We start from the raw sequence: 5157 nt of genomic DNA on the forward strand, positions 1-5157 counted from the left end.
TTCAAAGAATTAAATCACAGCTGCTTCCTAGTACAAACTAGATGATTTTCTCTCTGGATTTTTCTAAACAGCTCTTGAAAATTCACACCTAATTACTAGCTGCTACTTGGTTTATATATCACCAAGTTTACAAGTGAAGATAAAACTGTAAAATACAATTAAAAAGGCTCTTCACATGTTTCTTCTTCATTTCTCTATCCAATGCAATTTGGGTTTAGCTGTTAATCTTTGAATACTCCCTTGTTTGCACCAGAATGGAAATGCTGCATTTTCTTGATTCCTCCTAGAGGCTGCCACATTCCAGTTTATCTCTGTCAACCCATGTGCGTCTGTCAGCTTATGAATTGTCACTATCAGCTGCTATTGAACTAACCATCCGTTGAAGCTTTCATCCGTTGATGCCTTATCCGTTGAGGCTTTATCCGTTGAAGCTTTATCCGTTGATGCATTAGCAGTTGAAGTCTTATCCATTGAAGCACTTATCCGTTGATGGATATTATCCGTTGAAGCTTTAGAGACATCCGTTGAAGCTTTGTTTCTTATCCGTTGAAGGTCTTCAATATCAGTTGATACTTCTTCACTTATACAAAATTACAAGGCATGAAATATTTACAATTAGCCCTCCTATTTGCTTATCCACTAGTAGTCAACATGACTGATAATTTCCTACAACATCTAAGAATTACAACTTGAATCCAGAGAATGAAATGTGCTACAATACTAAACTTATTTCTAAGTAAAGCTACTCCTTCAACGGATAGCCAAGATGGTCTTATCCGTTGAGGCTACAAACACTAGATTTCTACTTAAGTGTTTTGTTTAACTTATCATCAAACTAATACACATATTCCTAACAATCTCCCCTATTTATGTCTACTAGAATTATAGGCATAAATTTGGGTTTAGCTTGATGATAACAAAACATTTGACAAACATATTAACTGTAATAAAGCAGAAATTCAAAAGTGCTGCAAAAATGTGTATGCTGAGATGGAATTGAAGAATTACATTGTTTTCAAGGGTGCTCCTTTAGCCTGAGCAGATTAATTTCTTTTCCTTTGATCCCTTGTTTTCTTTCCTAGCCTCCTGTCATTCTCCTCTATTTGAAGTTGAAGTTGTCTGTAGAACTCAGCTTCATCTTCTTCATTGATGTCCAACTTAGATTGCATATCCTTGAGAGTTTCATTACTGGCAATCTTGAGCTGATCTTCAAGTCTGAAAAATCTTCTGACTCCTTTGTTGTCTCTGAACTCCATCAACCAATGAGGTGATTTGTGAACTGTAATTCCTCTTTCTTGAATGAGTAATGTTCTAGGTAAGGCATTGGGCTCCCACCAAGTCTTCCTTATGTTGGCAATCTTGTTGAGAAACTCAGTCTTGGCAGTCCTGGTAAAGCCAGAATCCCTTTTTATGGCTGAGTAGACTCTAACCAAGGTAGAGTAGCCTTCATTCAGAATCCTGTAGAGAGGCCAAGTTTTTTCCCCACTTCCTTTGTATTTGAACACTAGTCTTTCTGGTAGCTGTCTGTAGGCATCTATTCCCCTTACTTCCTCCAGCTCATCCAGATAAAGTTCAATGTCTGAAAATTCCTTTATGTCACAAATGTGAACATAATCATCCTTAGAGGCTTGTGGCTTAGGCTTCTGAGTGAATTTGATTGAGGTTGGAGGAGGTGTTGATTTGATTTTTCTTTTCTGCTTCTTTGATGGTGGAGAAGAGGTTAAGAAGGTGGGCAATTTGATGGTGTCCCAATCAATTGGTTCCTCCTTAGGAGTGATTATTTCACCATGGATGTTTATGAAGGGGTCAGGCACAATGGGTTCAGGAATAGAAGGTAGTGGTTTGGATTTTGATTGGGTTTCTTCAGTCTCATCTATCATCTTTCTTTTTGCATTGGCCTTCCTTCTGCTCCCTTTCTGCCATTCCTCTCTTTCCTAACTTCTTTCTCCCACATCATCACTAAACATGTCCCCCATACCTACATCTTCACTCTTGTCTTAAATTTCTTTCTTTTCTTCAGCTTGACTTGACTTTAGCTATTTTTCAAGCTTTGCTTGTGCTCTTTTGTCAGCCTTTAGCTTTTTGGCTTCTTCCTTCAACCTTCTGGCTTCTTCCCTCTTGGCTATTGAGAATTTGGGATGTCCTTGCATCACACAAATGCTCTTTCCCTCTCTAAAGATAATAGCCATGTTCATCCTTTCAACTACATCCATGGTCTCTTTGTGCGTTATGATACTTCCACCCAAAACCTTGTCTTCATCAGGCTTTGGAAGAGGAAAATCCACTTCTTTCATCTGAGCAAGGCTTAGAGGATTCTTTGTAAAGTCCTTATTGGATTTGTTGTTGGGCTTGAGAACCATAGGTTTCATATTCTTGGCAGAAGTCTCTCCAACCTTATTCCTCCTTACTGGCTTGAGCTCCATAATAATTGATTCCACCTTTGTGCTATGCTTCACAGATTGTGATTTAGAAGCTGTATAACCAAAAAATTTTGTACCTTTTCATCAATTTTCCTCCTTTGCTCTTTGACTTGCAATTCAGCTGCTGTTATCTGGATTAGATCAATTCCATCAAGCTTTCCTTTGATTTGAATAGGTGGAGAAGTGGTGATGGCAGGAATTAGCACTTTAGATATTTGAACTGTTGTTGATGGCTCTCCTTCCCCTTCCCTTTTATTCTCCCCCTTTATGTTATCATCAAGGGTAGGGGTCAAGCCTTGTGCTTTTGCCAGCTGCATTAGTAGATTTGTCTGAGTTTGTTGATTCTGAAGAATGGTGACCATAGAGTCTTCAATGATCTGAACTCTGTTTTCCAACCTGGCCAGCCTCTTGTCAGCATCAGATTCTCTCCTCAATCTCACTAACAAATCTTGCATAGTACCATAAGGCATGACTGAATCCAACTTCTCAGCATTGTAGGATTTCAGATCAGCAATATCCTGCTTGAGTTCATCCACACTTAGATTCTGTCTGATATGCTGCAACTGCAAGAGATGCAGAGAGTCTAGATGAGCTTGAAGAAGTGCCTTTGTACCAGCATCTGTAGTCTCCTGAAGGGCCTTCTGTATAGTCATTACTTTCTTGACCAAAGCTACACCAAACTGTCCTGGTATAGATTCTTTTGCCCATGCCCAGTCAGGTAGATTTGGAACAGAACTTGGACTTGTTGCTCCCCCTAAGTTCATGCTCTCATCCAAAGAATTAGAGTCATCATCATTAGAATTTACTCCAAATTCTTCAGATGGCTTACCAGCTTGAGAAGGCAGCCTATTAACAGCAGTTTTGTCTCTTAGAAGAGATTCTGAAGTGTGTACAATGTTCAAAGTCTGCTCTGCCTCCACATTGCCCTGAGCAGCCAACAATTGATAGGCTGGAACAGGGTGAGTAAAAGTGTCAGCATCCAAGGAAATGTTATCAATTACAGCTTTGTAATATTGCTGAAATTGTCTTTGCTTTTCTACATCATCCACAATCATTGACTCACTAGCAATGGCTGGATCCACCCTTATAACTTTTGTACCTGCATTTCTCTCATTTTCTCTATTTTCTTGCATCAGGGGCTCCCCCTGGCTCACACACACCCTCACACCCTCACCCTCACCTTCTAAGGTGGCACTCCCTTCACTTACTTTTGCCATGCTGGAAGAAATAGCATGCATATGTTGACTCTCAACCTCTCCTTTTTGCCTGGGAGCAACCCAGCCTCTCACTCAAATTATCACTCCCTTCCCTCAAACCTAAAAGTGATTGAACAGTATCCATGTCTTCTACAGTTGGAATTATTTCTGTTATATGTGTAGAGACCATCAACGGATAGGGAGTATCCGTTGAAGTGGAAACTGATGGTATCAACGGATAACTGTTGTTAAGCTTATCCGTCGAAGAACAACCACTTGTCAACGGATGAGAGATATCCGTTGAAGAAGTAAAAGATGTAGATATTGAAAGTGACATAATTGTTGAATCTGTGTGAATTGATTTTAAGTGAGGTGACACAGATTCTTCAACTATATCTGAAAGAATTGGCTGATGATCCAACAAATCATCTAAAAGATGATGATCATCAGGATTTGAGTGGGGCTCCTCCCTGAGTTTTAAGGAGGGAGAATCAGGAATTGATGTGAATATCATATCCACATCCATAGAGGGTGATGGAGAGTTTGATGATTGATGTGTTTCTATATGAGAGAATGGGGCTGTGACTCCACATTTGCTGGAGTCACATCAAGCTGAATTTGAGAAGGCAAAGATACAGGTGGATGTATCTGTGCTGTGTGTGCCTCCTGTGTGGAAACTAGGGTTTTAGCCTTCTTCTTCCTTGAAAAGGCTTTGATTGGTGAATGTGTGGCTTCAGTGTCCCTCCCTCTTTTGTTCTGTGTCCCTGGTTGGGGACTATTTTCAATAGATGCATCATTTTGGGAGGATGCAACTAGGGATGTGTTTGACTCATTTTGAACCACCACAATCTTTTGAGAGACTGTGGTTTGGCTGGTTGGGGTACCACTTACCTCTCCCACCTTATCCTGGGGGGTTTCTTGATTTCACCCCTCCCCTCACCACTCACACCCTGTTCACTCCCTTCAGGGTTTATGGTAGTTGTTACAACTGTTGTCTTTTGGGAAACAACAGAGGTGGTTTTCTTTGACTTGTGTTTTGAAATTTTAGTTTTGGTGGCTTTGGTAGGAACCTGGTGGGACAAAGACACAGATTCCAATGCCACACTAGAAGGCAAAGAAACAATGGGGTTGGAAATAGTAGGAGTTATAGAAGTGTTTACCTCACTTACCTGTGGTGCATTCATTATTGGAAAATATACCAATGGCACCTGGCTGTTGAGTTTGATTCTCACAAGTTCTGCAAGGACCCTTTTCTCTTGAGCCCAACATTTGAGTTTATTGCTCTCATTAGATATAACCAACCCTTCAGCAACATGGTTAGCCAATAACATAAAGAATCTAGCATAGTAGATGTTATGGGGTCTATCAGCTTTTTAACTTAACCTGGAACCTAATTCTAGCATGACATAGTTGCTAAAATTAAAGTACCTATCAGAAACTAGCATATAGAGCATATTAACAAGAGATGAAGTTATGGCATCAAAATTGCTAATCTTCCTAGAGAAAACCTTGATAAAGGCATCTCCAAGAAAACTCTATTC

Source organism: Apium graveolens, chromosome 2 (genome assembly GCF_009905375.1).
Source record: "Apium graveolens cultivar Ventura chromosome 2, ASM990537v1, whole genome shotgun sequence".
Lineage (NCBI taxonomy): Eukaryota > Viridiplantae > Streptophyta > Magnoliopsida > Apiales > Apiaceae > Apium > Apium graveolens.